Source organism: Salvelinus sp. IW2-2015, linkage group LG26, assembly GCF_002910315.2.
Source record: "Salvelinus sp. IW2-2015 linkage group LG26, ASM291031v2, whole genome shotgun sequence".
Lineage (NCBI taxonomy): Eukaryota > Metazoa > Chordata > Actinopteri > Salmoniformes > Salmonidae > Salvelinus > Salvelinus sp. IW2-2015.
The window spans coordinates 46,433,046-46,455,116 of record NC_036866.1 but is presented as its reverse complement, the minus strand read 5'-3'; the positions used below and the strand labels follow the sequence as shown (position 1 = coordinate 46,455,116).

Genomic DNA, 22,071 nt, shown 5'->3' with positions numbered 1-22,071 from the left:
GATTGAATTGAGAGGAAATGTCCTTCTTTCAAGAGTCACATGACCAGATCATCAGAGCCGCCTTAGATGTGAAAGGGATCATCCCATAGGATACTGCTTCATCATGGTTATTAGTGCAATCACTGGTGTCACACCCGGATCTGTTTCACCTGTCTTTGTGCTCGTCTCCACCCCCCTCCAGGTGTCACCCATCGTCCTCATTATCCCCAGTGCATTTATACCTGTGTTCTCTGTTTGTCTGTTGCCAGTTCGTCTTGTCAGGTCTTACCAGCGTGTTTTCCTGTCTCCCTGCTTGCTCAAGTTCTGTTCCCTAGTTTCCCCGGTTCTGACCATTCTGTCTGCCCTGACCCCGAGCCTGCCTGCCGTTCTGTACCTTTTTGACTCTGCCCTGGATTACAGACCTCTGCCTGCCTTTGACCTGTCTTTTGCCTGCCCCCTGTTTGGGTCAATAAACATCTGTGACTCTAGCTGTCTGTATCTGGGTCTTATCCTGAGTTCTGAAAACTGGAGTACCGGGCAGCCCCCGCAGTAACCCTCCAAAAAGTCATTCATTTTTTTCTTCTTCCATGTACTAGGAAGCTAAGTGTTTGTATCTTGGGCTTCATGAATCTGACTGAAAGACCATGAAAAATAAAAAATGCAACTGATTGAAAGTATAAGCGGTTATCGGTGAACAAATGCTGTGGTCAAGGCAATGACGGTGCCAGTGCAATGAGTGGAGCTTACTCAGCACATATTAGACCGAGAGCCTAATGCTTCTTAGGCAGTTCTTCATGAGTTTTAGTTTAGAAAACGACCTCTCCTCAGAAGCGACATTTACAGGGATGGTAAAAACTGATCGCTGTCGAAAAATCAGGGAAACTGGGTAGAAGGAAGTGGTGCTTCAAATACAGCTGTTCTGCAATATCTTTAATTGAGCCTCTCATTCTCCTTAATTGCCGGCCTCAACACGTTACGGAAACAGATTAACTGTATAGAAATCTCTAGGGACAGGTCGTCTGGATATTGGACAGACAATATGGCAGATGCAAACAGATTATTTTCATCTTTAGTGGTCAACAGTTCTTGAGGGCTTGAACAAAAAAAAGTGGTTCATGATTTTGGTCATACTGGTGAACCGGCATTCAATATTATTATACTTTTTTTAAACTAGGCAAGTCAGTTAAGAACAAATTCTTATTTACAATGACGGCCTACTCCGGCCAAACCCAGATGACGCTGGGCCAATTGTGCGCCGCCCTATTGGACTCCCAATCACGGCCGCTTGTGATACAGCCTGGAATCGAACCAGGGTGTCTGTAGGGACACCTCTAGCACTGAGATGCAGTACCTTAGACTGCTGCACCACTCGGGAGCCCGATGTATGGTTGCAATATGAACAGCCCTTTATCTCTGGTATATCCCCAGTAACATGGGGTGAACAGCTGCAGTGATTGCTCTCTATCCAATTGCATAGACAGTGAGACAGACCTGCCCAGCAGTTCCGACTTTTTTTTACTTAAGACAACATGTTGTGTATTTTTTAAATTGAGAAATACTGCAAATAGAGGCACTAATGTATAGTCCTACTGTTTATGCCTGAAGGGTGACGGATAATAGGCAAACATTGCATACTGTAAATATGTTGTTTTTGTTTATGCCCCTCCATTATAATTCATCATTACACATACATCCAAAAAAGTAATTGCTTTGTTGGATTATAAATTGTTTATAAATGGTTAAAATGGTAAATAACCTTTCACTCACCCCTCTCATTTCAAGAAGATGATTAATACAATAGCAACAGGGAATAATTTATAAAACACAGCATGTACAATTATTTTAGCCTGTATGATTGTCACGACTTCCGCCGAAGTCGGCTCCTCTCCTTGTTCGGGCGGCGTTCGGCGGTCGACGTCACCGGCTTTCTAGCAATCGCCGCTCCATTTTTCATGTATCCATTTGTTTTGTCTTGTTCCCTGCACACCTGGTTTTCATTCCCCAATCAATCTACATGTATTTATTCCTCTGTTCCCCATCATGTCTTTGTTTAAGATTGTTTGTGTTATGTGTTATTTGTTGATGCGCCAGACTGGTTTGTTTTTTCCGTGGTATTTCACGAAGATGTTTATTGTTAAACATAATTCTTGTGACTGTTTTGCGCGTTTTGCACTTTTGCCTCAATAAAGTGTGCGCCTGTTCACAAATCTCTGCTCTCCTGCACCTGACTTCGCTACCAGTACGCACACACATGACAATGATCCTTTACCCCTTACAGCTGTTCTCCATCTGTGATGTTGAAAGAAACTGGAGACAGATTTGGAATTTGGAAACGTATTTTGTCAAATTGGTCCAGCGCTCGAGGCCACCCCCATCCGTCCGCAGCGGCGCTGCAGTGTGCGCGCTTGAAGAGTACTGCGGCTCGCGCGCTATCTTGCGAGAGGAGGAGAGGACCAGTCAAGCAGCAGAGGCAAGTGGAAGCTCAACGGACGGACGCGGTTCCAACTAAAAAAATACGCACCGGGGAAAAATAGCACTCTACTGCAAGAACCTGGAAGAGAGAGCGCGCATCCATTGTATTGCGCACCGTACACTGCAGGTTAGTTAAGTAAATAATGTTTTTATGCCAAAACATCCCAAAGGCAGAATGAGAGTCGTATGACGCTGTCGTTCATTCCGGAGTTTATTCGTGCGAACGTAGGATAGATGTTGGCTTTAGGCTATCAAAAAACGAATCATTGTGTTCATTAAATTGCCGGAGCCAATTAAATTGCATGTTGTATAGCCTATATATGGAACCAGTAGCAGTATTTAGGTTACTTCTTATGTGATACAGAAATGTGGTATATTACTCAGAACAGGTGTAGCCTATAGCTAGCTTTGGGACACATCGGGAGTCTGTGTATTGGTCCTACAGCCCTGTACATCAGTCTGTGCATCAGTGTGGTTGGTTAGGTGGACAGTTGTCAACAATGTTAGACTTGCGATGGCATCAATTGTTCCTTTGTAGGTTATGGCTGTTTATCAAATGATAGTCAACCCAAGGCGCACTCTACAGCACCCCAAATGTGTGTTCCGCTATGCGCGTGACAATCTTTTTTTATTTTTTTTATTTTTAACTTCACTGAAGGTTTTCCACAAATTCTTGTATTCGTTGTAACGGGAGAGAGAGAGAGAGAGGGAGCAGAGCAGAGCAGAGCGTTAGACAATATGTAATGCAGTTGTGTAAAGAGCCTACGCACATAACTCAAGTTTGGTATTTGAGTAGATTTGGTCAGTTGATCGAAATGAAATCATGCGTTTGCTGTTATTTCACATGCGAAATGTCACGCTTGATACGATTTCTCAAAATGCAAGGGTGCAAATCAAATGTGTATTTCGTTTAATGTGTCGACACCAATATCTAGCGTACTCCATTTTCTCGAAATTGTCATTGTTATAATTGTAATATTCCCTGGAGATTTTCTTGTTGCATCTGTCATGTATTTGAGACGTTAATAATCAAGCCAAACAATTGCATTACTGCAAAAACATTCCCACCCATGTCTTACCCTACTTCCCTCCCACTCTGTCGCCTTGTCAGACAAGCTTAATTCATTCATAGTGTACCCAGTGCCCCCCTTCAACACAAACAAACTCACACAACCAAACACTCGCCACTTTCACTTTCCAGACACACACACACAGAAACACACACACACACACACACCCAAACACACACAAAAACACGCGGCACTTTTACTTCTCAGTCCAATGAATACAATGCTAACGACTAACAATGAATGACTAATGCTTTTATTGTCTGTGTAGTGGTGCTCTTCTCGCTGTGACACACTTTCTAGGTATGTTTATTCAGTCTGAGCAGACTATTGTTCATCTCCTCAAGTAGATAACAAGTCCCTGACCTACCCTATGGCATCTGCACTCATTCTGAGAGGGCGCCCCAAAAATGTGTGTGTATCTCCTATTGTGGATTGTTGTTTGTGTACCCTGCCCTGGTGTTCCTTTAAAACATTTTTTTTACCATGGATTATACTTGATCTAATTGTAAGATCAGTTTGTTACCATTGCTTTACAGATTTGTGACCCAGAGAGACCCCCTCTGGCAGCTGTCTTAAAGGGACACTACGGTGAAAACGGAGGAAAAACAACCAGTTATATTGTTGTCCTTTGATGTTCCGGTCATTTTTCAACCTTTCTGTACTTCCTTCTATCGTCTCAGTGACTTTTACGGTTTAGTTGACAGCTGTCGTCTGGCAGACCATTGTTGCTCACTTGACCGGCCATTGTTGAAAATGGGACAAGATAATACACAGTGACCTACCAGGCTGGTGACCTAGATATCTGGCCTTTACTTTCACCCAGCTCCAGTGCCACATGGAGATTTGCATAACTGTAAGGGATCACCATAATTACCATTTACTGGTTGTGGTATCTGTGGTGTTTTGCGTGTGTGTCTGTGTGTGCAGCTGTTGAACATGTGTGTGTCTCTGTGTGTGTGTGTGTTTTGTTTTCATGCACGCGTTTATATGTATGTGGTACTACGAGAGTCCCAGTTTCCCAGCAGATGATTACGTAGCAGTGGCCAGTCCTCAGAGCGATGGGAAAGGCTGGGGTGTAGAAGAGGAAAATGCCACTTATTCAACACTGTGGGCTGGTGAAGCATGCAGACTATTCTGTGAGAAGTGACTTGTTCTCTATCTCCGGTCGTCTGCCAGGCAGTCGCTAGCTTGTGTTCTAACTACCCCCCCCCCCCCCCCAAGACAKCAGGACAATGTTTCTCAGTCATACAACCAACGCTCTCAGTCTGTTCTAGTCATGCTGATGTCATAGCGGTTCCTCGGAAGAATTGAATATCAACTTTTATGACACGTTCATATTTCAATGTTCTTTTTGGGAAGACTGCGTGCGTCAAATCAACCGTTATTTGTCCAGGACGGAAGTGTTGAGAGACATCAGCGCCGAGGCGGTTCATTTGGAGCTATTGAATCACATCATGGAATCACACTTGTGGAGTTGTGTCCGTTTAGTAAAGGCAGATATTACTAGTCCGAATAGTTTACTTTTGATCATGCGGTTCTTGACGCTTTCTTTGGAGTTTTTCTTTACAAAAACAACACAGACCTACAGTATTGATTGTTCTTTGTGTCGCAGAGGTTGTTACTTGTACGACACATGTTTGTACCCTGGGGGTTACCATTTGTAGTTATACAGTATGTCCTCACAGGTCAGTCAGTCAGACAGGAAGTGAAAGTGCACTCTTGCTTTGAATGGAGAAAATGATTTAGCAATGATCTGAATGTAGCCGGTCTGCCACTCAATAATATGAATGTCTGCTACTGCCGGCTGACCTGCTCTGATGTATGTAATCCCAGGCGAGTAAGAGAGGCCCATGTACATCCATTAGTGTCACCAGGGTCTGGGCCTGTCTCTGTGTGTGTGTATGTGTGTTCCCATAGGGCCAGGCAAGCGTCACAGTGAAAATGCTTTAGTCTAGTTTCTCTGTCACACCCCTGTCCTCCTCACTGCCGACTGCCGGCAGATGAATGTCTCATTAGGGGGACCACCATTGAAACACAGTGTGCATCCCAAAATGACACCCTATTCTGATTATACACACCCTATTCCCAGGGCTCTGTTCAAAAGTAGTGCACTATGTAGAGAATAGGATGCCCTTTGGGACGCAGCCATAAAATACTGTTCTGTTTAATTCTGTGCAGACCACAGGGTGACTGTGAAGGATATCCCTCTCTCGGTCTCGCTGCTGCTTGGCTGTCTCTGCCTGCTCAACAGACACTACATGGAGCTGGATGTATCACTGTTTTTAATGGTCCATTGGCAGCCATTTTTTATCTCAATATTAAATCATTTCTGCGTAACAGTGAAGTACCTTACATGGATTGTTTTAAATGAAAATGGTCTAAAAGAAACAAAAATAGCTTCTTAGCAAAGAGCAAATTCTCCAGCCAGAATTTTGCTAGGACTGTCTGGGAGTGGGGAGGGGAAAACTGAAAATGAGCTGTTATTGGCAGAGCGGTTTGGAACTCTCTTTCTTATTGGTCTATTAACTAATTTACCTCTAGGTGATCACACCAGGCAGGCCAAAACTATCCCACCAAAAAAGCTGAAATTTCCAGCGGCCTTTTCAAACAGCTCTTACGCTAAAAGGGCATTATCATAATTTTCAGTATTATTCCAAACTCATAGTGTAGAAATATGTATAAAACACAGGAAATCACGTTTCTGACTGCAATGGGCCTTTAATAAATATATGGATGTATACAAATCTGCTTAGAGAGGCAAGCAGGAAAACACACACACACACACACACATATATATACATACGCACATGCCTGAGTAGTGACAAGCTGGTGAAGCACAATTAGAGTTTCACACTTGGTTAGCCACTGGTGCTAATGGGGATTGACAGATTCCTGTCCTGTCCTCTGCTCTCCTCACAGCTGCACACTGTTGTTGTTTACGTCATAGACCTGGATTTGTAATGACTTAGAAAAAGAGGCGAGGTTAGGTGATCCATACCTTGTGATATCAGACTGATGCTGGCCTGACTCAGACACGATTGTCTCGACTAGAAACAATCTATTTTGGCTCATTCTCACTGTCGCTGTCAACAATGGCGCTTTCTTTCACGAGATTCCTTGTGTAACTTTTCATTACACCAACATCAAGTAATAGGATATTGTTTGGCTCGTTGTACTATACATAAAACACGCGAGAAACCTGGAGCTACTCAACGGGTTATAGTAGTGTTAGGCTATATGTGTGCTCCTTATTACCTAGCTAGCTATATGTGGTCAAGAATCCCAGGCCAGGACGGTGTTTGGTTGCTAGGACAGAGGTCTTATTTACAGGAGTGGTCAGTCAATGGTCTGGTCAGCCCTGGTCCCTCCTAGCTCCTAGCTGAAGTAGCGGTCCAAAGTGAATAAACTATTGTTATAAATGTGCTTTTTAATACCTAACTGTTTTTATTAGCTTGTGGTCATTTGTTTGGTTGCTAGGACAGATGGCGTTAAAGGAGTAGTTAGTCAGTCAACGGGCAGTCGCCCCCCAGTTGGCAGCAGCAGTAGACCCACTGTGACTGAATTATTACCCATGTCAGGTTATTATGCCATTATAGCCGTCCGACCCAATCGCTCAAGGTTACCCCGGGATACGGCATTATCACCCTCCCATGTAAGGATTATTACACCCCTCAGTGAGAACAAAGGTGAAGCGATGCTCTTTTCTGTTCAAACGGACTGTGAGGGATCAACTAGCGGAAAGCCTCCTTTTTAAAGTGGGCGGCGAGGAATCGGACGATAATAGAATGTGGTGTTGTGGGTTTAATGTTCTATGCTCCCCCTACCCAATAGAAACCAAACTAACAGGCAAACCCACCATCTTTGATTTGAACAATGTAACGTGAACCACTTGAGCTTCCAGGCAGTTAACTAACACCGGGATTCATTCTTCACAACCTGACTTACTGAATTTATTCTCTGTGACATGAACAAGACTAAGTTGAGAGCGAGGGGGTTGAAGGAATGAAGGATGTGTTTGTTAGTTTGCTTCTCTGCGTCCTCCTCACAAGTTACTTTAAAAAAAAAGCTTTTTTACCACCCATTGGAAAGAAGAGGGGGGGAGAAGGGGGAGAAGCGAAAGGGGGAAGAAGGGTGACGCGAGGTTGTGGAACTTATGGGGGGGGGATCATGTACCTAATGGAACGCTGAGAAGGGGCAAGGGGAACAAAAGAGGGTCTGTTTTTGCCACGTCCCCACTGGCTGGGCCGTTGTTCTTGGAGCCTTTCTTGTGAAGTAGGGGGGTGCTGCCGGATCAGGGGGCTGGGGACTCGGGAGTCTGGAATACAAGCCTGGGCACTGGCTGGATCTCTGCTTGAAGAGAAGATCTGGATATTTGTTTGAAGACCAGAGATTTTATAGTGGAGGAAAACAATCTCAGCCTATAGCCAGCCCCAGCCCTGACCTCAGCCACAGCTCCATCCCCAACCTCAGCCTCGGCCAATGCTCCATCCCCAAACCCAGCCCCTGGCTCATGCCAAGTCCTGCATGGGCGGCAGATATGTGCGAGAAAGGGACACCTGCTCTGAAGAGGGTCACAGTGGGAGAATGCCACAGCAGCTGCATGACGCTGTCCTCTAGTCTGTCCTTTGAGACAGACAGCAGGACAGGAGTGCTACCCTAGCAGCAGGATGCTGTGGAAGTAGGTTCTTTAGGGAAGGAAGCGTGCACTTGAACGCTCCCGAGAACATTCTCATGCTTCCTTCCTCTCATTCGCATAGGCTTAAGAAGAACCCATCACCCTCCTTCCTCCGCCCTACCTCCCCTCTTCCTCCTCCCTCTCTCTTGGTATAGTGGCTTGGCCCATTTGTGTTGTCTAATTGCTCAGCAAATATGCCACCACAGCCCTTATCCCGCTTTTCAAGTCTAAGATTTAAAGAGCCAGGCTTGGGCCTGCCAAGAAAGAATGACATTAAACCAACCACCGGCTTCCTTCAACACTCCCATGCTCTGTGGTTGATGTAGTTATCTCTTAGGGAAAAAATGCACTATGCAGAAATCGCTCCGCCATTTCATGGCTGCTAAAATTCTAATAGTTCTCCTAAATTCTCTTAATCCAATACAGGATTAACATTGAATCCTATTACACCGGCTCTGATGCTCGTCGGATGTGGCAGGGCTTGAAAACTATTACGGACTACAAAGGGAAACCCAGACATGAGCTGCCCAGTGACGCGAGCCGACCAGACGAGTTAAATGCCTTTTATGCTCGCTTCGATGCAAGCAACACTGAAGCATGCACGAGAGCACCAGTTGTTCTGGATGACTGTGTGATAACGCTCTAGGTAGCCGATGTGAGCAAGACCTTTAAACAGGTCAACATTCACAAAGCCGCGGGGCCAGATGGATTACCAGGACGTGTACTCAAAGCATGCGTGGACCAACTGGCAAGGGGTCTTTACTGACATTTTCAATCTCTCCCTGACTGAGTCTGTAATACCTACATTTCATGCAGATCACCATAGTCCCTGTGCCAAGGAAGCGAAGATAACCTGCCTAAATATTTCCGCCCCATAGCACTCAGTAGCCATGAAGTTCTTTGAAAGGCTGGTCATGGCTCACATCAACAGCATCCTCCCGATAACCTGGACCCACTCCAATTCGCATACCGCCCCAACAGATCCACAGATGATGTAATCTCAATCGCACTCCATACTGCCCTTCCCACCTGGACAAAAGGATGTGAGAATGCTGTTCATTGACTACAGCTCAGCGTTCAACACCATAGTGCCCAAGAAGCTCATCACTAAGCTAAGGACCCTGGGACTAAACACCTCCCTCTGCAACTGGATCCTGGACTTCCTGACGGCCGCCCCCAAGGTGGTAAGGGTAGGCAACAACACGTCTGCCACGCTTGATCCTCAACACTGGGGCCCCTCAGGGGTGTGTACTTAGTCCCCTCCTGTACTCCTGTTCACCCACGACTGCGTGGTCAAACATGACTCCAACACCATCATTAAGTTTGCTGACGACACAACAGTGTAGGCCTGATCACCGACAACGATGAGACAGCCTATAGGGAAAGGTCAGAGAACTGCAGTGTGGTGCCGAGTAAACAACCTCTCCCTCAAGTGATAAAAGACAGAAGATGATGTGACTACAGGAAAAGGCGGCGAACAGGCCCCATTAACATCAACGGGGCTGTAGTTGAGCAGGTCGAGAGTTTCAAGTTCCTTTGTGTCCACATCACCAAAGATCTATCATGGTCAAACACACCAAGACAGTCATGAAGAGGCACGACAAAGCCTTAAAGCCTTGATCAGAGACTCAAGTCACCCAAGTCATAGACTTTTTTCGCCTACCGCACGGCAAGCGGTACTGGAGCACCAAGTCTAGTCCAAGAGGCCTAAACAGCTTCTACCCCAAGCCATAAGACTGCGGAACAATTAATCAATGCCACGCGACATTACATTGACCCCCCCCCCCCATTTGTTTTGTACATTGCTGCTACTCTCTGTTTACTCTATGCATAGTCTATCTATGCATAGTCACTTCACCCCACCTACATACAATTGACCTCTAACTGTACCCCCGCACACTGACTCGGTACCGGTACCCCCTGTATGTAGCCTCGTTATGTATTGTGTTACTTTTATTATTTGTAACTTTATTTATTTGTATATATTTTGTATATATTTTCTTAACTCCTTGAACTGCACTGTTGGTTAAGGGCTTGTGAGTAAGCCATTTCACGGTAAGGTCTACACTTGTTGTATTCAGCGCATGTGACAAGTACAATTGATTTGATTCTGTTATGTGTTTAAGTATGGTGTAAAGACTCATCATACCATCTAAACGCTGTGAAATATATTTTCCACAAACAAAAAATATATTTTTCAGTTTCTGAATCTGATATCATCAGGAAAGCGCATGACCAGGAACTGCACTCTGCCAGACCACTGACTCAAAATAGCTTACCATCCGGCCCCACATCACACTAGAGGCTTCATTCCACGTTCTACAGACTGTTGACATCTAGTGGAAGGCGTAGGAAGTGCAAACAGATCCATATCTTGCAGGGAATTGAATCGGCGATGAGTTGAACATTGACCAGTCTCAGAATTCTCACTTCCTGTTTGGATTTTTTCTCAGGTTTTTGCCACCCATATGAGTTCTGTTATACTCACAGACATCATTCAAACAGTTTTAGAAACTTCAGAGTGTTTTATATCCAATAGTGGTGTACAAAACCGAAAGTAAAAGACGCAAAAATGAAACTCTGCACAGGAAGCATAGCAATAGCGCACCTAGAACAGATCTACCACTTCTTAGAGGTTTTCTCAATGAGAGTGACAGATCTATAATTCACATTTCTATGTCAATTTGGTCGGTGCTCCAAAAAAAGTTACATATTGCAGCGTTAAATGGATGTTATGTCACCACTGTATATAAACTATGGTGTAGTGGCACACGTGTGGAGTTACAGTATGTGTTATATGCAGCAGAGTGAGAGCTTAGCGCAGCTTCATCCCTTGACAAATAGGTATTTTCCAATAGCTGACCTCATGAGGATAACCTGGTGAAATAAAGGTTAAATAAGAAGGTTAGTTTCATTCTTCTAGACCCATCACATGCAACAGGGATTGATTTAACCGGATGAAGGTAGACACCTAGCTGTCAGCACATGAATAAAGGTGACAAAGGGGCTTTTCTATGGTTCAGGAGGCCGACTGAACCTTGTGGCTCATTTAGGTCCTCGTTCCCTAATACCGCTGCCGTCTCAACCCCCCCCAAACCCCCCGTCTCCACCCCCCCTAGTCCCCGCTCCATGGTTAGGGACCATGTCACCAGCTCAGCATCCACTACCGAAGGACTCTTAATCCAACTGGGATGACAGCTTGGCTCTCTTTCCCTGTTTCTGTGGCACTAGATAGATGCTGAAACCAATGAGATTTTCTTCCTTCCGCCTTTTTTCATCCCTTAAAACCCCAAACACAGCCACGGGAATCCTGGGAAAATTCTCCCCTTGGGGGACGAGACAAAGAAATGGGATGGTAAACAAATCCTACTGCGAATCTATCAGAGATTTTCCCTTCCTCCATCTCCGTTCAGCCCCAGATAAATGTTCCAATCCATGTCCCTTTTGAGATTTCTTTACAACAAAAAACAATGCTGCCTCTGGTTGGTGTTTTTCTGTTGTTCTCCTCCCTGCCTGTGTGACGCGTTGTTTAAAAGCATAATCTATACACCACCATAATCTTTGTTTGTCTATGGCTTCAAAATGATTATAGAAGATTGAGGTCAAAAACGAAGTAGAATCCTAAAAGTAGTCCCCCAGTAAACCCACTGCCCCTTTCTTGGTAACGCCCAATCGGGCGCTCTGATCCCCAGGTCACATGTTGAGGGACATTCAAACAGATTAATCAGCTCCAGCGTCAGAACAATGAGTATTAGCCATGTTTGCTGAGAGTCTAATGCACTCTGTCAGCTATGGATAATTTTTCATCTCTCAGGCGAGGGTGCTGCCACAGTAAGTACCGGTAAGGGAAGGAGTTGGGGGTAGAGCTGTCATCAGGAATGTTGTTATTACTCTGAGAGGACTGCTGCTTAGTTAATTTCATCCCTATGTTCCCATTTTGATTAGTTTTTCTAATTTAAAACATATTGGACATGTACCAAACCAATCCCTACCAACTCCAAGCCCGTATAGCAGTTAGTGACTTGGAAGAAGGGAATGGGTAAGAAGACAATGAAGTGGAGAGAGCGGTGCAGAGCTGGCATCGGGAATGTTGTTTTGAATTTTCCCTGAGAGACTTGTTTACAGCTTGACGTATTAATAACCCGACGTGTAATCTCAATACTCCCACAACGCGTACAGTAATTGGGATGTACTCGTCACCTCATTATATTACACTTACGTGATTAATACTGTGTTTCGATGACTTGTAATCCGCACATCAGGATTTGGGACGTCATTTCGATTATTTGTTTTTTGGAAAGTTCACAGTACTAAGGCTGTATACAAGTGACCTGTAGCCTAGCATTTATGTTTATAATAGAGGTTCAAACGTTTTTGTCTGTTCCGCATACTTCCTCTATATCCTTCGTCTTCTCTCTTTATCTTTATCTCCCACAAAACGGGCCACTTTGCGTGAGAAAACCACCGCATGAATAAAAGACTAAAAGATAATCGGCACCGAGAGGACAACAGCCACAGCGACACAGCGAGTTGACGGGAATACATTCCTATGCCAGAGCAATTTAAGATCAAACACTCTACAGTGGAATAGAAATCAGTGTAATCTCTTTCCTCTGTCTGTAGTCCCCCCTCCTTCCCTGCTTCTCTGACTCAGAGCTCGACTTGCTCTTTGGTGGCTCTGAAAGAATGTCATTGTCACCGAGGCAATTCCCGCTTCTAGCCCCAGCAGTGAAGAGGATGGAGGGATGAATCGTGACTTCATTTATCAGCCACCTCAGAGGCTGGCTGGGCTTGATAACCCAATCAAACGGCCAGTGTGGCTGAGAGGTCTGTCTGGGGCACCAGAGAGCTTGTCTGTCTGGTCTGTCTGTCTGGTCTGGTCTGTCTGTCTTGTCTGTGTGCTTGCAGGTCTTTGAATGTGTCCTGGTGATCTGATCTATATTTTTAGAGTTCGGAGAACCGGTCAATTCTGGGTAAGAGATGAACTGGAGATAGAAGGGGAGGGTGCCTTGAAGACTTTTCAGACTACTGAGCCAAGCCAAGCTGTACTGAGGTGGTCTGGTTTCGAATCCACCATAGTTGCTGGAACTGTGCTGAAAAGGACAATGAGATTAGAAGGCTCTCACAGTCAATACGAGTCAGTTATTAAATAGGCCATGGTTTTTGGTCCCGTTAGTGGACCAACCAACCATTGGTTAGCTGTGGTATTTGAGTGTTGGCTGAGGTTGAAAGGAGTCCAGATCTAATGAACAACGTACCGTTCGAGGTTGTCTGGTTTGGAGCCTCCGGCCTAGCTCCCTGGCCCCACAGGACAAATGACACACGACCGTATTCAAAAAGCATCTCAAAATAGGATTGCTGATCTTGGATCAGTTACCCTTGTCCATAGAGTTGTATTCATTATAATCTAAAAGGCAAAACTGATCCTATATCAGCAATTGAGACCCTTTGTGAATATGGGCCCATAGTTCTCTTTGAGAGAAGCTACCGTAAGCAGACATGTTACTCAAAGGGCTAGCTGGGTGACGGAGCGCACGCTGCCTACACACCACCTCGTGAGGACAAATGCAACACTCAGGATTTCTGTTTTTTTGTCCATTTTTGTGATGGTGCGTCATTGAAGGGGAGTTTATGTAGTTGGGATAGCTCTTTGAGTGGGAAAAGTGAGACTTCATATAGCTGGTTTTGAAGTCTGCTCTTCAATGGTTTGATTTGATATTTAACGGGTGTGTCGAGGGGAACAGAGCAGAGTCGTTGAAACAAAAATCCTCATATATTCACCAGAGCTTTCATCAAATTTCCTGTAGAATAATAGATTGAATTGCGGACGAGGAGAGCTACTGGAGATTTTGTCCTGTCTCTTCTATGGCTGGTCTCAGTTAAAAAAATCTTATGTTTAATCCATGGATTTTATGCAACGGAGAATAGGTCTTTTTTTCATGAAAAATTCTAATTTACATGATTGAATGGTGGGGATTGAAAGATATCTAAGCCTAGGATATTTAAATTGGTTCCATTTCCCATACATGCAATATTTTTAGTGGATGATATCCAGAGTTTATAGCTGAGCTGCTCAGATAAAGGACCAATCACCTCCCTGAGAGCAGATTACTTTCTGATCTCCATCTACCTCTCTCTCTCTCTCTCTCTCTCTCTCTCTCTCTCTCTCTCTCTCTCTCTCTCGCTCTCTCGCTCTCTCTCTCTCTCTCTCTCTCTCTCTCTCTCTCTCTCTCTCTCTCTTTTTTTTATCTTAAGAGATGGAACACCAGTGGGCTATCGTCTGGTGTTCTTAAGAGATAGAACACCAGACGATAGCCCTCTGGAGTCCTCCTAGTGGAATATTCATTACTCACTGGGTGTGTCCCAAATGGCACCCTATTTCCTATGTGGTGCACTACTTTTGACTATGGGCCCTGATCAAAATATAGTGCACTATATTGGGAATAGGGTGCCATTTTTAACGCAAGCCTATCTCACCCTCCTCTCCCCTACGCTGTTGTAAGGTCAAACCCTGACTTTGAATCTGCCTCAGTGTTGCTAGTATTTGCCATCCTCTGTCCTACTCATGTTCCCGAGCTCCACAAGGTTAAGGTGAGATGGGTCCCAGGGAAAGGAGACACTGGATCTCTTTTCTTTCTGGTTGTAAAAAGGACGTGGTACCCAGTACACGCCTTTCTGTGGTAACTGGAGATGCGCCGTTTTGTTCACCCCGGGAACACAACTCATCAGATGTTTGAGGCACAGTGCTCTCCAGTTTAATTTGTGGTACATGGATCTATTACTTTCAACACATACTTCCAGAGTAGAGTGCACTATTCCGATCCATGGATTAGAGTTGTTACTTCTGCTTATTCTGTATCTGGACCAAAACTTCTCAAGCTGAGAAGTACAGAGATACATTTATTTATGTGTGTATACAGTATGTTTCAATTTATGTCCAAGATTTCCTGTGATTTCTATTTCCGATATGCTTAAACATTGGCACTCGTTCCCTGATAGCTACTGTAATTAATAAACAGAGTAGAATAGGTCCACAACATGAGGGTTGGATTCACCATGCTCGTCTTCAATGTTAAAATCCCATTAACCATTTGGCGCCCGAGTCAAACTACCACGGGATTAACCCATTATATATACCCAAACCCAACCCTGGGAGAGAGTGATAGCAGCACTGCGCTTCCCTAATCTGACTGCTTCCCCGGGTACCACTGGTTTACAGATAGAATGCCTCCACCATCGTTCACTGACAGAGTGTCACATTCTGACCTTAGTTCCTTTTTTATGTCTTTATTTTTGTTTGGTCAGCGCGTGAGTTGGGGTGGGCATTCTATGTTGTTTTTCTATGTTTTGTTCTGTTGTTCTATTTCTATGTGTTTGGCCTAGTATGGTTCTCAATCAGAGGCAGGTGTCAGTCGTTGTCTCTGATTGGGAGCCATATTTAGGTAGCCTGTTTTTCATTGTGTGTTGTGGGTGATTATTTTCTGTTCTGTGTTTTGTGTCACCGTACAGGAGTGTTCGTTTGTCGTTTTATTGTTTTTGTTCAGTGTTCATTATTCGTATTAAAACAATATGGACACTTACCACGCTGCGCATTGGTCCTCCTCTTCTTCCAACCACGACAAGCGTTACACAGAGAAATAACAACACCTCCCACCTCACCTCCTCCAAAGCGACTTCATGCTGAAGACAGTCGTTTTTAGTGTGTGTAGGCCTATGGGATCCCTGCGGGAACTGAACCCACAGCCAGTTGGTGTTTATAGCGTCTTACCAACTGAGCCTCAGGGCCACAGGCACACAGGACCATGCAAACTACTCCGCCAACCCCTGGCCTGGTCCACAATGCCTCTTGGGTAACGGGACTGATGGGTTCTATGGTTCTATCAACCTTTGTGTCAACATCATCCTGGAAGCATTCACACTTATCGGGTGTTTTAGATCATCCAAACCAAACAATGATCACAGTTTGTTAACGGCTTTCCAAAATGTATGATTTTAACAACCGAACAATCCAGTAGGGCACAATGCATGACACTTGCATTAGTGTTTTTTTTTGAAGATACAAGTGATTGCATGAATTTACCAAGTTTTCCCTCACCCTATCTCAAACATCCACATACTGTACTTTGATGTAGACTTGGAAGTGTAGCAGGGAGGGAGACCCCCAGTGTGCGTCCCAAATGGCACCCTATTCCCTACATAGTGCACTACTTTGACCAGAGCACCGTGGGACCTGGTCAAAAGTGCTCTAGTTATTGAATAGGGTGCCATTTGGGTCTGTGGTTTCATTGGTTTACGACTTCACAAACTTAAATCCTCCACCCTCTGATCGGTAGTTCTTGGTGTAAATAGAACCAAACATGTAGTCCCTTTTCATTTGTTAACATCTTTAGGATGTCAGTATCTTCATTATTGCCTGTGCATTCTATTGACTTTTCCTTTTGGTCCACTTTGAGGGCAATGAATGAAAATACGTGTTTACTGTGGTCATTACTGTTTAACTGTCTATTTCTTAAGAGGCTAATAAACAAACAGGATGCCCCATTGATTCCGGTTAAAGGCTCACTCCTTACTTTGAAAAACAACAAAATGGCAGCTCCACCACTTGGTTTGCTATAAAGCTGAGGGATAGGGCTGCTACAGAAGTGTAACCACTCTCAAACAGGGATTTAAATGATAACGACAGCTGTATATGTCACAGATTGGGTCTTTAAAGGTTATTCTAACGGATGTTATGTAGTGGCGGTGAGAAGGGTGAGAAGGGTGATATGGCAAGAGGGCCAGGCTGGGGTGAGAAATGGAAGAGGCAGTGACCGGAGCTTGCTCTCTGTCTCACCGGGGCGCACCATTCTAATATAGACTGTCTGCCGTAAATATGGCTTTCTCTGGCTTTTTCTTTGATGAAAGGAACAATAAACCTGCTGGAGGCTGAGGGCAATTTTGTTCTCCCCATGTACCCCTCCCTACCACTCCTCCAAGTGTCCATTGTCACTTTGACCGTGTCTTCTGCTTTTGCTGTGTGTAATAGAGCTGTGGTATGCCTTTTTCAAGTCATGTACAATGCTGTTCCAATAAACTATTACCTTTTAAAAAAAATATTTACTCGAAGTATGGAGCTATTGCAAAAGCATAGCAAAAGTTTGCGAGACTTTTTACGTTCCAGTTTTCTCATGAGATCGGCGTTTGTTTGTGAGTTGTTTGTCCTTGGCCTGAACAGATTGAAACATAGCCAAAGTACAATGTGCTATTTGTCTGCTTTACAGTATTGCCCGGTCCTAGACCATTTGAGTTTGTTTTCATCCTATTCTATCTCATCCTATTTGGAGGGCTCCCAAGTGGCGAAGTGGTCTAAGGCACTGCATCTCAGTGCTAGAGGCGTCACTACAGACCCTGGTTCGATCCTGGGCTGTATCACAACCGGCCGTGATCAGGAGTCCCATAGGGAGGCGCACATTTGGCACAGCGTCGTCCGGGTTAGGGGAGGGTTTGGCCGGTGTAGGCCGACCTTGTAAAATAAGCATTTGTTCTGATCTGACTTGCCTAGTTAAATAAAGGTTCAATTTTAAAAAATCATCTCATTTTGTTATTCTGTTTTTACTATATAGTTTGGATTTTAGGCTTAAACTGTGAATTTCCATCGGAAAGTAACAAGAGTATTGGCGGCAGCGACCAGCGCATGTCGGAGACAGCTTTGGTGAATCACTTCATTCCAAATGGCTGACCAAAGACGGCATAAGAGAGAAAGAGACAAGAAATAAGAGTCTAAATGTTAAAGCCATGCATTGGTGAAACGCACCACTGTGACGGAGGTCCATTTCATACCCATAATATCTAATAGCAAAGACTTTCTATACATTTGACTCCTATTGTTTAGGACTGAGGCATGCTAGAGAGTCTGGGCCATAGAAATATAAACTCTTAATCTATTTATATGGTCATAGATATAGAGTCCACCCGGGACACCTACTACTCATTTGACCGCAATAGTTTTTTCCCCCACATTTAACAAGTTTTATGTGAATATGCTATACTTGAAAGAGTGAAAAGAAATGAGCCTAAAATTGTCCTAAAAAAGGAAAATAATGAAGAGAAATCTCAGTTAGGAAATACAGTGTTGTCTTGGTGTACGGTCTTTGAACTTCATTATATCCCCCTTACTGTCATTGATCTTAGTAGATGAACATTGAGTCAGTAGCCCTCTTGATTCAGAGTCAACTGAATTCCAATGTACTCCCTGAACTAACTGAATTGAAATGGAATCAACTCCCGCCCTTATGTTGAGTCCATGCTGTTGAACACATCTGTTTAGCTAGGTGTATGTGGACCACTATAATTAATGTGATCCCTCAGAGGAAGGCTAATCCAATCCAGTAAACGGAACAGCGTTAAGTGGCTTGTTGTGCCGGGCACCATGATACCGTTCATCCCTCCTCTATCCATTATCTCTATCCGTCCGTCCCTCCATCCATCCTTTCATCCAGTCAACACTAAACACATGGATGGGAATCAATTGGAAGGCAGGTGTACTGTAGCTGAGGTCAATGCTACAATGTTAAATTAGCGTAGGCCTGGAGGATATTCTGTTGTGTATTCCTGCATTATAATACAGATGAGTGCAATATACTGTTTATTATCGGATTTCACCCACCTGTACGCTGTGATGTTGGCTTTAAAAATTGAAATATATAATACATGCACAAATCTACTGAATTGTTTCGGCTGGGAAGCATGTGGACGCCTTTAGTGTCACAGAGTGCTCTAAATGTTGAATGGACAAGTAAGGGTCAACCAAGGCTCTCGCTCGCTCTCGCTCTCGCTCTCGCTCTCTCTCTCGCTCTCGGACATGATGTTTCCCTGTCCACCTGTGGTCCTATGTTCTGAGTCAGTCTTTTCACTGAGCTGTTGTAAGATGGCCCCATAGCCACGAGAATACTTTTTTATTGAACACTTCTTATTTACATTTTTTCTCTTGGCCTCTTGCCATTTCAATGCCCATTGAAGGGTCTCATTCCTAAACACTAACCCTACTTTGGAGGCTGTGTGCAGGGCGGTCGGTCGACCACCACCCACCAGCACCGACCAGCCTGTGTCACGGTTAGGGTTGCAAAGCTACTGGTAATTTACAAGTAATTTTTCCAACAAATGTTTACAGACAGATTATTTATATCTATATATATATATGTTTTCACCCAAATGTATTGTAAATCAAATACGGAAGTATCTCATTTATAGAAGTATTCACACCCAGTGGCGATGCTCTCTATTTGCGCCATGATTGCCTCAGTGTTCTGTCACTCATGGGGACACTACCTCACTGCCAAATCTAAGGGTAGAGCTCGAAAATTATTCAAGCCCCTTGGTTGCTGCCATAGAGTTACATTAGAAGTGGCCGTCCAAGAAGGCTCAAGGTCATTGGCCCCAAATAAAATTACATCAAATCACGTTATATCTACAGTAGCTTTGATTGGACAACATCATACTTTCAAAATCTTAGCTAGCAGTCATCATCATGAATCGAGTCGACAATCTACTGGCAAATCCTTTTTAATCCTTGTCATATGAAGAGAAATAATGAAGAGAAATTATAGATGAAACATATCAGTGCTCATCGGCCATTGGACATAAACATTACAAAACGAGTTGGAAATCGCAAATTCAACAATGAGTGGTTTGGAAGGAATCAGTGGCTAACTGAAAGCATTGCAAAGCAATCACTAGCCTGCTATTCAGTGGAGTGGGTGTGTGGTCCCAATTCTGGGTTTAAGGGTTTCTTTTCCAAGCTTAAAATTATAAACATTCAACATTGGCCATGATTTCTTTCGTGCTCAAAACAACTGTTAACTTGGAACTGGGAAATCTGACTTCAGTGAGTTCAAGACAACTGTGAACTCGGGGAAAAAACTTTCTTTGACTGGGAAAATACGTTTTGAATGGTCATCCAACTCGGAATTGTAAGTTGGGAACTCTGGCCTCTTTCTAGAGCTACGACCTGAAGATCACTGATCATCATGATTCAAATTAGTTTTTTTCTGAATTCCCAGTTGTCTTGAAAGCACCAAAAATCCAGAGAATGCCAGACTTTGATGTTAAAGTTTGATGACAAAATTTGGACCGCCGCGCCACCTTCCTGTTCAAGTGAGCAGAGCACAACAAGGTGAGTCCAAAAATGTATTGTATGCTGCTGCATAAATGATGTAATATGCCAGGGAGATATGTATACTGTAGCTAAGAAAGTAATACTAAGTGTATGTTGTGTAGTAAGCTGTTAGTAGCCCACGTGCCTCAACCTAATAATTTGGTCTATTTTTGCCTCTTAATTTCGCCTACTGTTCTGACTTGGTGGTGCACATGTAGCCTACAGTATAAACTGTTTTCGGGAAAGGTAACCATTGAATATTGTAAGAGGTTAATTGTCTGCTAACATGCCCCCTTTATTTATCCTACGGTTCTGACTTGTAAGAACAGCCCATGTTCTGACTTCTGTCGCTGTACATTTCAAAAGTGCTTAACAAATAGTTATATTGACTATGTCTGTCATAGCTCGCTCATTAATGTCTTAATCGAAATCATGGATCGCCTCTTATCCGCTTGTCGTCCCCTTATGCCATAGTTTGTACATCTCAATTGTAAGTAGAAACCACATTTGTTTAAGCAAGTCAGCCATATCAGCTATGTTTTTTTTAAAGGCAGTAAATGAGGCTGAATGAACTGTTTCACTGTCAGCAGCAGTGGAAAGGTGTTGGGACTGCAGTTGTGACAGCTTTATGTAGGCCCTAACAGTTTGTGGGCACCGTTTGTCACCGTTATAGTGCAATTAATGTATTGTTTAGTGTTGTGTTTTGTTATATTGTGGCTTTGCTGGCATTCACCCCTCCCCCCCAAAATGGTTTGCCCCACCAGGATGTACATGCTAAAATTGCCACTGTTCACACCCCTGAGTCAATACTTTGTAGAAGCACTTTTGACAGTAATTACAGCTGTGAGTCTTTCTGGGTTTGTCTCTAAGACATTTCCACACCTAAATTGTGCAACATTTGCCCTTTATTCTTTTCAAAATTCTTGGTTGATGATCATTGCTAAACAACCCTTTTCAGGTCTCGCCATAGATTTTCAAGTAGATTTAAGTCAAAACTTTAACTCGGCCACTCGGGAACATTCACTGTCTTCTTGGTAAGCAACTCCAGTGTAGATTTGGCCTTGTGTTTTAGGTTCTTGTCCTGCTGAAAGGTGAATTCATCTCCCTGTGTCTGGTGGAAAGCAGACTGAACCTGGTTTTGCCTGTGCTTAGCTCRGAAAAAGCATACCCATAACATAATGYAGCCACYGATATGGTTGAAAATATGGAGAGTGGTACTCAGTAAWGTGTTGTGTTGGATTTGCCCCAAACATAACACTTTGTATTCAGGACCCAAAGGGATTTGCTTTGCCACAGCTTTTGCAGTATTACTTTAGTGCCTTGTTGCAAACAGGATGCATGTTTTGGAATATTTGTATTCTGTACAGGTTTCCTTCTTTTCACTCKGTCAATTAGGTTAGTATTGTCAAAACCAAGTCAAATCAAATGTTATTTGTCACATACACATGGTTAGCAGATGTTATWGCGAGTGTAGCGAAGTGCTTGTGCTTCTAGTTCCGACAGTGCAGCAATACCTAACAAGTAATCTAACAATTCTGGAGTCACTACAACTGTGGAGTAACTACAATGTTGTTGATCCATCCTGAGTTTTCTCCTATCACAGCTATCATTTGCCTTGCTGCTTTATGCTCATCTTCCAAATCAATTTGCATACGGTTCTGACTTGTAAGAACAGCCCATGTTCTGACTTCTGTCGCTGTACATTTCAAAAGTGCTTAACAAATAGTATATTGACTATGTCT

At 43.8% G+C, this 22,071-nt stretch overlaps 1 protein-coding gene across 1 annotated transcript in view; it reads left to right on the top strand.

The window, feature by feature from the left end:
* The first annotated feature begins 2,410 nt into the window (after positions 1 to 2,410).
* The window catches only part of LOC111952402 (neuronal cell adhesion molecule-like), a 113,563-nt gene continuing 93,902 nt past the window's right edge, over positions 2,411 to 22,071 (top strand). The window contains 1 exon segment of the mRNA XM_070435317.1: positions 2,411 to 2,578. The gene's annotated coding sequence lies outside the window, so the exon portion shown is untranslated.